Source organism: Myodes glareolus, chromosome 3 (genome assembly GCF_982192425.1).
Source record: "Myodes glareolus chromosome 3, mMyoGla1.1, whole genome shotgun sequence".
In the NCBI taxonomy this organism is placed as follows: domain Eukaryota; kingdom Metazoa; phylum Chordata; class Mammalia; order Rodentia; family Cricetidae; genus Myodes; species Myodes glareolus.
In genome coordinates, this window is record NC_142028.1 from 79467572 (window position 1) to 79479913 (window position 12342).

At 46.2% G+C, this 12342-nt stretch overlaps 1 pseudogene across 2 annotated transcripts in view; it reads left to right on the forward strand.

Moving 5' to 3' along the window:
• Positions 1 to 11432, forward strand: part of LOC125412537 (huntingtin-interacting protein K pseudogene) — a 75458-nt pseudogene extending 64026 nt beyond the window's left edge. For both annotated transcript variants that reach the window (XR_015737529.1, XR_015000889.2), the window contains one exon: positions 9374 to 11432. The product of XR_015737529.1 is annotated as a huntingtin-interacting protein K pseudogene, transcript variant X1 (transcript). The remainder of the gene's footprint in view (positions 1 to 9373) is intronic.
• The last annotated feature ends 910 nt before the right edge of the window (positions 11433 to 12342 follow it).

Here is a 12342-nt window from a genome sequence, read left to right on the forward strand (position 1 = left end):
TGGAGATAAGAGTTGGGCATTCTGTGTCTTTATGAACCACTTTTACTATATTTTCTGAAGTTATGTCTCATTATACCTGGAGCTCACAAACTTGGCTAGGCTGGTCGCCTTGGAAAAAGCCCCGAGAATCTACCTGTCTTTGCCTTCCCAGTGCTGGGATTGTAGACCCTCTGCACAAGCGGGGATCATACTGTCTAACCAAACCTGAAATCTGTAGAACACAGACCAGAGCAAATTCCGGTTGGGTTGCTTTTCTTCATGTTTTTGGCTTGTATAATGTGTGTGAGAAAGGGTTCCTGGTCCCTTGCTTCTTCTAAAAGGACACTAGGCTTAGAGAATAAATGGTATCCTGGGCCTTGGGTCTCAGCTGTAGCACAGATAGTTAGACCGTTCTAGTTCTGGCCCCCCACCCTCCAGGCCTTCTGGGCTTGGAGGTCATGTCATGGGAATGGGAAGTCTGTGTCTTCCTTCTGCTCCTTGGGATCGCTCGCAGAGCCCTCGGAGACCAGAGGCTGAGGCTGTACTGCAGTGAGTTCAGCTCGTCACGATGGAACCCACAAAAGACTCTGGGCCAGGAGGTGGTCATGCATACCTTTAATCTCAGCACTCAGGAGGCAGAGGCCGGCAGATCTCTGTGAATTCAAGCCAGCCTGGTCTACAGATCAAATTCCAGGACAGGCACCAAAGCTACAGAGAAACCCTGTCTCGAAAAACAAGCAAGCTAACAAACAAATAAATATAAAAAGTTACTAAAAAAGGAGAGAGAAAGAAGCCCAGGGCTGAGGAATCAAAAGCTAGGGAGGTACCGCTGACTGGGAGTATAAACAAGTCCTTGGAGGCCATAAAGGAATTCCTAAATGACAGATCCATAGCAAGCAACAGCAGTTAATAACTATGAAAGATGATCGGGCTGCTGGTGATAATAATAATTAATAATATCACCTGCAAGAGAGCATTTAGACTTTTAAAGCATTTTTCTGTCACTATCTCACTGGATTGTCTTCCCCCATCTGGGGCATGCTCGGGAAAATGAAGGGACTTGGTGAGGCCACACGGCTTGCTCTGTGTAGCGCTTGCCCTGACAACAGGACACACCTGACACTGTCGCAGAGAGTGGGCACACTATCCAAAGGGATTATTAGCTATAAGCCTGCCCTATCCCAAGTCCTGCACTGTGGCCAGCGGGAGACCAAACTCCTTGCTCTGTTTATATGACTCCTACCACGTGACCTTGAACCGGAGACTCTGCCTTCAGTTTCCCATTTGCGGAAGCTAACAGCTGGCTAGTCCGAGAAGTTAACACTTTTTAATCATTGTTGTAGCTTGTTTAAGACAAACTCATTTGTTTTAGGCTGGCCTCATTCTGTGCAACCCAGGATGACCTTGAACTCTCAAGCCTCTTGCCTCAGCCTCCTGAGTGCTGGGATTAGAACTGTCCACTGCCCACCTGGTTTATGTGGCTCTTGGGATCAAAGGCAAGGCTTCCTCTGGGCTAGGAAAGCACTCTACCAATGGATCTACACCCCCAGGCCAAGATTAACCTCTCAACTAACTGTTTTCTTTGGTAGAATAAGAGGTCAGTAGCGTGGGTCACAGGGGCACAGTAAGGTATAGACAACCAACTTAGCCGTGCTCAAGACACAAAGCGAGGATTTGGCACACGTGAGCTGGAAGCCGCGTCTATGAAAAGCCACGTCCCACGTCTATGAAAAGCGAGATTCTGGTGAACAGCATGGGGGAAGGCTGCTGTCTTCAGATTCTGTGTAGTGCCTCTCTTGTTCTGCAGTTTCCAAGCCAGGCGCAGTAGGTGCTGACTGTTTCCTGGACTCTAATGGTTCCTTGGTCAATGTTTGCAGATTTGTAGAACCTGGCTAGATCCTAGGAAGGGCTGTTTTGCAAGCAGAGCGAGGCTTCAGGAGTTTAGTGAGTTCACATTTGTTACATTTTACACTTGTGAGGATGTTTGCTCTGGGGCAAGTTTATCTTAATTTTATCTCTGCACTTTACCCTCTTGAGGCTCTGTTCTCAAGTGACAAGGTTCCTCTTGGAGAGAGAAAGGGGCTAGTGCTGCCACCTGCAGGCGGAGAAGCGATTAGACTCCCTTGGTGAAAGTTAAAGAGCGAAGATGAGGTTCAATTGCCAATGTCAACGTGCCCTTCACTTTGCTTTGCACATCCCACCTCAACAGAATCTGCTTGTTTCAAGCCAGGATGCTAATAGTGCCATTTCTATGTGGGGTACCAGTAGAGTTTTGGGGTCATCACACCGACTGCTTCATATACAGTTCATGATTTCAGTATCGGTCATTGATTGCTTCATTCTGTAGTATATCATTACTTCAGCATTGGAGCTTGGTTTGTGAAGGTCATGTGTCTTTACTAAGTTTATAAAGCTTTGGTTTGGTACACCCCACTAGGATGGCATAATCCAAAGAAAGATTGCAGAAATCGATCAAATGGGGAATTTTTTTTCTTGTGAATGAATGAACCCAGGGGACCTTGCTGAAGGTTTATCTTTGGCTAATTCCCAGAGAATGAAGCAGGCATACTTTTAGGGGGAGCAATGCAGTCTGTTTAGCATGGGGAGCAAGGAGGAAAGGTCTGAGACCCTACCCTGTACACCTCAGGGTGCAGTGGTGACTCATTGCCAACTCTCCATGGCCTCAGCATTGCAATTGCACTGGACAGCCTGGGGCTTCGGACTGAGGTGGGAAAGCATGCACATACTGTCTTCAGGGTGGCAAACCCAGCGGCCTTTTCTCTGTTTTCCTGGGGAGGAATTTAGAACTCTGGATGCAGAACTGGCAGGCCCAGTGTTCCCTAGCAAGTACAAAGTGGAGTCAGGACTGGAACCCAGGCCCCTCAGCTCCTCATTATAGACTGTCTGAGAAAACTTTCATAGTCAATGACCTCCCAGTATAGGACATGTCTACCCAGCCACAGTTCCCCTTCCCCTAGGGGTATGGAGGTGAAGCTTAATCTTTAATGAATTGGTTTTTAGTTTAACTGCTCTTTTGGCAATGATTAATGCCTGGTGACCTAGTCTGGCATGGCTGGTCCTGACCAGGACTGACCTATGCATGTGCTGGTGGCCTGGGCCTATGTGTGGCTTCTTGAATTTTGAGGGGGTACCAGAGTGGTCTTCTACCAAGACATATACTTAGTCCCATGCCTGTGGATATGCCATTAGATTGTCCCACTTCAGGAGGAAAACACCCCAAATGACCCTGGCAAGAGCAGCTGGTATAAGTCATGTTGAGAATGCCCCTGGAGCTGCTGATGTGGCAGCCCTGGCGTGGAACAGTTCAAGGCAGAACAGAAGTTGTGGCTTGTAATCTCAAATCATCTACTAATGGCTGGAACCACAGCACAACCGGAGAGTTTGTGCCCGCAAGAATGAGACAGGGTCCAAAAAGCAGGCCTGTGTTGGGATAGGGTGTAGGGCTTTAGATCTTAGTGCAGAGGCTAGCGTTGAAAGTCCCCAGGTGTGAGGACCTGGGAACACCTCTGTGCGTGGCAGTTCCTTGCCTGTTACAGAGAGACATTTCTGCTTCTCTCTGTGCTCCTCTGAGGAGGAAATGAGGATGGTCATGTAAAGTATGGAATCTTCACAGAAGAGTCAAGCAGAGGGAGGAGGTTCCTTATATGCTGATGTTTCCCTATATTCTCCCTTCCCAAGCTGGCCATAGCAGCCCCTTTGAGGTGAGGTAGAGGAGGTTCCACTACTGCCTATTGGCTACCACTGGAGCGGTTGGAACCCATGGGCAGGGCTAGGCCTTCCCATTAGAATCATGGCCTTTTTCTAAGTGTCAACTCTGCAGACTAGCCAACATCTTGATCTTGTCTCTCATAGTCAGCTTTGTGTCTCAGAACTGGCTGGCACCTCTGCAACAGAGCTGACAGCAGCTTCCTCCCACGACTGCTCAGTGGGGTTGGCACTCAGACTTGGTGTGGGGTTTGGCATTGCAACCCAATGTCTTGGGCTACAGTGCTTGTAACTCTTTATCTTGCGGTAGGTGTAAGGGCCAGAAGCAGCTACAATGGGATAGTGTCGTCCCCTCCCTCTGCGCTTCAGTTGTGCAAAACTGTCCCCTTCATGCCTCTGTCTTTATCTTCTTCCTGCTCAGAGACTGTCTACAGAACAACTCAGCACTTAGCTTAGGGACTGCCGCTCTAAATCTCAGGAATTGGGGACTCCCCCTAGCCCCTGTCTCTCCTGTCCCAGCTTTCATGCTCAGCATGTTGTCTGTTCATCTGCCCATCTCTTAAGTCCCTGACCTGGGCCTTAGTACCCAGGATCATTTTCTTGAGGTCACTGAGCTTCAGGAAGACAGGAGTGACTTTGTGGCCACTCCTGTAAGGACAGATTGGTTTGTGGGTCCGAGGAGTTGGTGTCCATGAAGCCTCCAGCGGAAGCAATGGTTGCTTCTCTGTATTGGTTTAGCTTTTGTGGGCTTTTCGTTTCAGACGTTAATCTAGTTAATGCCAGCAATGTCATTTTGGCAAGCCCGCAATTTCCTTTTGCCCTTTATTTAACAAGCCCCACCCCCACCCCAATCTCTATAATAAAAGGCATGCAGGTGGGTAATTATAGAGGTGTGAAGTAGGGGAGCTGGGTCACCGCCAACTGAGCCTTCTGGAGCATCCGTTGGAGAGGCTTTTGGAGAATTACCCAACCTCGCTATGAAGTTTTAATGTGCAAATGGAATGTTAGAGAGGCTCAGGAACTCCCAAAAATAATACAAGGCAGAGCTAGATTCTAGTCCAGGCTCCTAATTCCCAGGAGAATCTCTTCACTGCTTGACGTCAACCTCATCCCCATATGGGTGTTCTGCTGAGCATCTCACAAGAATACCATCAGTTCTTGCGTCCACCCTTCCACCCACCCATTTACCACCCACCCATTTACCACCCACCCATCTATCTGTCGGTCCATCCATCTACAGATCTCACAGATTTTCTTGAGGGTCTACTACACACAGGACACTGTGACTGTGGACAGTGACCAATCAGAACTCTTGCAGCTCTATGCTTACAGTTCTATAGTACAGTGGTCCTCAGGTTTCCTTATGCTGCAACCCTTTCATACAGTTCCTCATGTTGTAGTGACCCCCAACTATAACATTATTTTGTTGTTACATTGTAACTATAATTTTGCTACTGTTATAAATCATACTATAAATATCTGATATATAACCCCCAAAAGGGTTGAGAATCATTGCTGTAATGAGTCTTAAGAACATGTAAGAATTTACAAAAGCCAGAGAAATCATTTAAAGAACCTGGAAGGATGTTTCTCAAAAGTTAATGGCGTTATTTCTGGGGAGTGGGGTTTATAAGACAGGGAAATCAGGAAAGAGAAATTTTACTTCCCATTTTCTACATTTGCTATTACTTGAATTAGACTGTGAGTATTGGCATTTTAATAAAATGACATTTCCATTTTGAAAACAAATAATACATGAGGTAGAGGCAGTAAACAAGAGAGGAGAGTATAAGGCTATAGAGGTTAGCTAGGAGGATCTAAGGTTTTGAAATGCTAGCCTGAGAGTTCAGATTTGAATGAGGCAGAGACTGCATCCGCAGAGCCTAGCAATGCCAGCCCACAGAAGATACTCACTGATCCATACTCAGTTTTGAATAGAAAGGGAAGTCACATCTTATGGAATTATCTAAGGTTAGAAACATAAGGACTCTCTCCATATGTATCGACGATATTTGTCCATTGTGGACAAATGTGTTCTTCAGAAGTGGCTGAAGTGATTTGGGGGACGTTTATAATAAAAAAAGAGGTCAGGCTATAATGATTTGCTCTCAGGTCAGAGGAGGGTAGAGCTGGTTCACATTTAGGAGCCTTGGCATCAGTTGACAACCGCAGGGCACACTGTTTTTAGAATGAGAAAATTCCTGAGACAGACTTTTTCAGACCAGACAACTTTTTTTTTGTGTGTGGTTAAAAGTGACTCAAGCAGGTCACTGCTATTTCTCGCCACCCAAATGCTGTCTGCCTCATTATCTTTCCTCTTCAACACATCCTCAGTGTGCCTAGTGCTTAAATCCTGCTCTGTGGAAAACTTCAGTGGCCTCAACCAGTTTTATGCCATTGCCCAGATGTCCCCCAACCCCCAGGAACATCCCGTCGCTGTGGTCTCCATTTCTCTTTGGCCCAATGAACACCCATTCCTCCTGTAAGTTTCCATCCTGGCTCACCTTTTCTCCGAAGCTTCTTCCCTTCCTCTCCTACTACTGCGCCCTTCGTTTTGAGTGAAACTGTTTGTTCCTGCCTTGGTGCTCTGTGTTCACCATTCTCTGGCATGTTCATTATACCAACCTCATTGACTCTATATGGAACCCTGGCGTGCCAATGAGCAGAGTTTGCATATCAGTCGTCCCCACTTCACTGCCCTTGCCCCTGAATCATGACTATAGGCTCACGTCATCAGAACTGTTTTGCTATCCCTAGCACCTGGTACAGCCGCTGGAACATACTACTATGTAGTCAGTATTCATTAAGCCTATGTGTGAATAGTCGAGCACCTCTGCCATGATCTCTCCTGCAAAATAAAAATCAAACCACCCCTCTTCCTTCTCTCACTTCAAGGAGGGTCTCAACACCCCTCAAAGAGGCTGCTCTGCTGTACTCGGAGGATAAAATGTGAATTCTGGTAGTTACTTGGGTGCCTCTGCCCACTCTTGACATTGTTTTCCTCACCTATTCAGTGAGGGTGCAAGTTCTCATGTTTTGTCCCCATAAAAGCTTAGCAGCATTTAATGGCAAGATTCCAATCACCCAGTGTACAAAATCCAGGCGGGATCAATGAGTTGGCGGGGTGGGGTCCATGCTTATGCTTTGAGGTTTCCACTCCTATCACCCATTGTTAGAGACTCTGCTCTCCTGGGTCGTTCACGTTGTAGGGCTTAGGGATTGTTAATTATTAGAATGCAGCCCACCTGGAGCGCCTCAGATGAACCAAACTAAGAGTATAAAGTCGAATTGATGCCCCGCGCCTGGCGTCAGGGCTTCGGCTGTCTCTCCTGGGGATGGATCATTAATCCAGACACTTAGACTTGGAACACTGGGCCCAGGAAGTCCCGAAACATTCCTGACCACCCACGGCTCAGCTCATCAGTCCCAGCCTTGCTGCTGAGTCGTAGGATTTTACAATCTCCTCGAAGTGAGATGAGACTGCGCAGCTGCTCCAGACTCCCACTCAAGCTGGAGATGCAGGTTCGGCTTCTCCAGCCCTTGCTGGCCCACAGCTCAGGATTCGGAGGGGTGTTTGTTCCTGAGGAACAGCCCTGGGCCCAGAGCAGACAGTCATGAGACTCTGGATCCTACTTACCTTTTTCTTCTGTGAATGTCACAGGACTCATGTTTAGAGTTAAAATTTATCTGAGATTTATGCCTGACACATTTGAGCAATTATTGTTATTAAGAATAATACTGTAAGTTATAAAGGGGAGCATATACATTTCTCTATACTTAGAAACTTCTTTGACTTATAAGATGATGTTTTCCTGGTTGAAATTTTTAATGATGCCAGTGCTTTAAATATAAAGCAAGGGCATCCTTCTTTACCCCTAACACCCTTCAGCTTCCTGTATCTGTCAGTTTTCCCTACCAGCGAGCTGCCTCCAAGACAGCAAAACAATCTTTGACAGCCCTTTAGCTTGGGACATCTGTGCAGAGCCTCCCTCCTTCCTCTGAATGTCCTCATAGCTTTCAAGGGCCTGTTCCTGTCTCTCTGAGAAGTGCCTGCTCTTCCCCATAGAAACCTATGAGGTTGGCTGTGCTTTGATTCCTACTCAGACCACTACAGCGTGTTGTTTGGGTTTTAGTTATTTCTCTTTCTGAATGAATACAGACTAGTAACACTCAGTTTCCTTAGGAAGACTAACATTCTAATTGCGGCTAATCACAATGGCAGCCAAAAGTAGGTGCTGACTCCTTGAATTTGGTAGCCAGTAGTAGTCATTGACTCCTTGAATTTCCTCCCTTTAAACAGCCAAGTACCTGAAAAGTAATTATAGAGTTAAAATGATCTGAGTATGATTCAATACTCAGCCACTTCAAAGCTGTGAACTTGGAGGCTATTTTACGGTTCTCAGTCTATTTTCTTGTTGGAACAACAGAGACTTTAACATAGCTGATCTCCTGGTGTTCTGGACAGGATTCTAGAGACAACTAGATGAACCAGTAGAATGTCTTGTCTGTTGTCTCAGTTTGGGTCAAGTCCTTCCTCCCTCTGGTTCTCTGTATCACTGGATTCCATATCAGAATGTCTCAAGATGTGATTCTGGGTCATATGACTTTACCACACAGCATGGCACTCTAGGTGAGAGTCTACAGTACAAAACTCAGTCCCTTTGTAATTTTAGTTCCTGTGGGGTTTTAAGGACTCTGTGGGCTCTGATGCCCTTAAGTGGAATGCCACAGTCGTGAATGAGGCAGTGACTAGGAGAACGTGTGAGGCAGGGGCATGAAAGTAGAGGCTGGGAGCCTGGCAGGCCATGTTCTGAGTCATGATTTGAGGACCTTAGGTACCTGGGGGAGGAGGATTTTGTCGTCTCTGCGTCCTGTCTCATTGATACATTGCATGCACAATGCTTCGGATAGAATAGATGCTAACTGCTCATGCATTGAGGGACCAAAGGAATCTGCATAGAATAATTCTGCAGATAAGTCACGTTGAAATGATATCCAGTGCTGACTAGACCTGTTCTTAATTTCTTGGGGAAGCATTAGCTGAATGCACTTATCCAGTATAGAAGATTACAAGATTTCTTCTTCTCATGGCTACTGAAACATACCTTCAAGTCCAAACTCCCCAGAGGAGAACAGGTCTGAGGGTGCAGGAAGGCTGGGAGTGCTTCCTGTTCAGAGAAACCAAGCTAGGCAGAGCTGGGTGGAACATCTCCGAGAAGATGTCAGGTACTCGAGTTTAGAAAATGAATGTAAAAACTCTGGTTCTTGAACCTTTTCATTTCTGTAGTCCATCATTGGTACTTCAGTTTTCAAAGGAACCTAAAGACAAGGTTGTTTCCAGGGAATGGGGATCTGTGGAGGACGGGAGTCCTTCAGGAAAGGAGCGTAAAGTGATCATGGGCAAGGACAGAACTCCATGGCTGAGGAGGGTGGGAGGCAGAGGACGACCCACAGGAAACAGTCCAGAAATAAGGCAAGCACTGTGGGCTACCTGCAGCTGTCTTATGTGACTTCTCAGAGGCTAGGATGAGCCTCAGGGTGGCTTTGAGGCCAAGTCACAGGACACGTCACTGTGGCTCCATACCAAGCTTTGTTTCATTACAGGACACACGATTAACACTGCTCGAACTCGTCCACTTACCCCTTCTATTTTACCCTTTTATTTTAGGCTCGGATCTTCCTCTTCCAGATAGAATTCTCCCATCTGGTTTTAGAAACTGGATCAGTGGAAAGAAAAATCCTAAGATGCTGGAATTCCAGGAACGTGTCCAGAATGCCAAGAAAAATAGCTCTGTGATGAGCCAATGGCATCATGATGGCAGATCTGGAGAAAACATTTGGTTCTGTCTGAGTCGCAATATCACAAAATCCTTGAGGTTGTCTGGCCTATGCCATGATGGCACAGACCCAGGAGCTCAGACCCAGGGAAGGCAGCCCTGGTTGGTAGCAAATACAGGCCTTGGAACCAAGTGCTGGAGACATATACCCTGTTCTGATCCAAGGCCAGAGCTTTCTGCCCAGCGTTTCTAAAAGCTGTCTGACATGTAACTTTGCCTTATCAGCAGGAAGAAAGGATGACAGCGGGCAGTCTTCCTGGCCAAGCAACCATCAGGACCCACATAAATATTTTCTCAGTGTCTGCATGACCGGAATCTGCTGGCTGACTTCCATGGGACAGTAAATAATTCAGATTGGTTGCTTCCTGACCACTTTCTTGGGTGTGTTTTCTGACGACTGTGTTTTTTGGAGTGGTCTTTGGGGGAGACCTTGATGAGGGCAGTGAGCCAAGCCTTTACTGGACTCTGATGATGACAATTTTTGGTCAGGAAGGAAGTACCCATGGGTCTTGATGTCTATACACTTGAGGCAGAAGGTGACTTTTACTCAGTCTCAGAGACCTTTCAAGTGGGGCCAAGAATTAGTTTCAGGCATTAGGGTGGGGTGAGGTTAGAGATTCTGGGACCAAAGAGTCAGAATTCAGCTCATGTGGTCAATTGGGTAAGCCTGACCAAAGGCATGCTGGGGTTTTGGTAGATAAGTCAGTGGGGAAGGAAGAGATAATACCGGAGCCAGTATGGTCGGTCTCAGATTATTAGAGTGACCAGTTTTGGAGTTCTAAATTCACGAGAGAGTAGGCTCACAAATCATATCTATTTTTGGGTGTTCCCCAAAGCTTCTGAGGGGATGGCAGAGGGACTTTTGGGGATACACCTGGAAGTTCTGGAAGTCAGGCTGTGGATGCTCTGCCTGGTTTATAGTAGGACTTCAGTTGACAGTGGAAAGAAATGGGAATGAAGGGAAGGGCAGGGAATGTCTAGAATAAACATCAGAGCTAGAGATTTAGTGCATTTGAACCTCCTGGTGGAGGTGGAAAAGCTACTCAACTTCTAGGCCTTCTTTTCCTGTGGGAGGGCTCTTAATTCTCTCTGTCTCAGACATTGTAGTCTCGGGATCGTGCAAAGGCCCAGTTATGCAGTGGGAATGCTTTAGAGCCTGCATTAGTTTGACCTTGGAGAGAAAGCACAGGTCCCTGATAGGTGTGAGGATGCAGAACTCTAGATGACTGGAACTTAGAGGGCCTGCACTCACCAGGTGTTGCCTGAATCTAACAGTGGGAATATCTGAACCATGCCTCTTGTTCATCTTGATTTCTGGTCTCCAGTCCCATGTGGTTGCTCAGTAGGGCTAGGGCTTGCGAGGTCAAATATGACTTCTATACAATTGTTGGTGATAGGATTAGAGTCCTTTAATATACAGCAATGGTTTGCCACTCAGGCATTTTCTCAAAAAGCAGTGCATAGGAGATCGAAATGGCGATAGAGGAAGATGTAGAGCTGGAGTTAGAGACCAAGACCAGTGGCCTGGAGCGGCCTCCTGAAAAGTCACAGAAGCATGATAGTGGTGCTGCTGACTTGGAGTGGGTCACTGACTATGCAGAGGAGAAGGAGATCCAGAGTTCGAATCTGGAGATGGCTATGTCCGTCATTGGATACAGATGGTCCAGGGAGCAAAAGGCAAAACAGGAGCGGGAGAAGGAACTGGCGAAGGTCACGATCAAGAAGGAAGATCTGGAGTTGATAATGACAGAGATGGAGACCTCTCAAGCAGCAGCAGAAAGGAGCTTGGGAAACATTGTGGAGGCTCTTATTGCCCTAACCAACTGATAATGTGCATTTTCAGACATTCTGGACTGATTACTGAAATAAAGTGTTTTGCTATGCTGTTGAAAAAAAGCAGTGCGTATTAGCTGTACAGTATAGTAAATTTCATTGTGACATTTTGGTACATGTGTCCAAGGTACTTGCACTGGTGAATTTATCCCACCACTGCCCACAAATGCCCTTCCTTCCCACTCTTCTGCTCTTATTTCCTAATATTCTTCCTGCTGTCACGGTTTTTTACCTTCTCATTCCACATATGAAGGAAGACATGTGATACTTACATTAATTGCTTTTGACATTGTTGTGACCAAAATAAAAGTACCTTTAGGATTTTGGTTCACAGTTTGAGGGTAGAGTCCACAGCAACAGGAGATTGAGGCAACTGATTACACTGTGTCCATAGATTGGAAGTAGAGGTTGGTGAATGGTGGCACTCAGCGGGCTTACTTCTTTTTACTTTTTAAATCAGTCTAGGACCCCAGCTCGTGGGATGTTGCTGCCTGCTTTTAGGGTGGTTCTCCATCCTCAATTAAACTTCCCTGGAAACACCCTCACAGACATACCTGGAGCTGTGTCTCGTAGGTGACTTTATCTCAAGAGAATTTCACAATGAAGATTAATCATCATAAACTCACTCCTTGCTATACTGGCATTCAAACACACCACTTTTAAATCAGGATATTTTACCTTTGAGGCTCATGACCACTTTATAATGCAAAATGCACTTAGTTCATTTGTAAGTGTCCCCAAGAATCTTACCAGTTCCAACACTTCTCAAAAGCCATAAGACAAAAGTCTTTTCTGAAACTAAAGGTAATCTTCTAACTGAGACCCTATAAGTTAGAAAACAAGTCATGTAGTTACAATACACAATGGCAAGAATGTAATGATTCCTATTCTAAAAGAGAGCGGGAAAGACTGAATCAAAGCAAGACCAACACCAAGCCAAACAGTAAATCATAAAGTTCCTTATCTG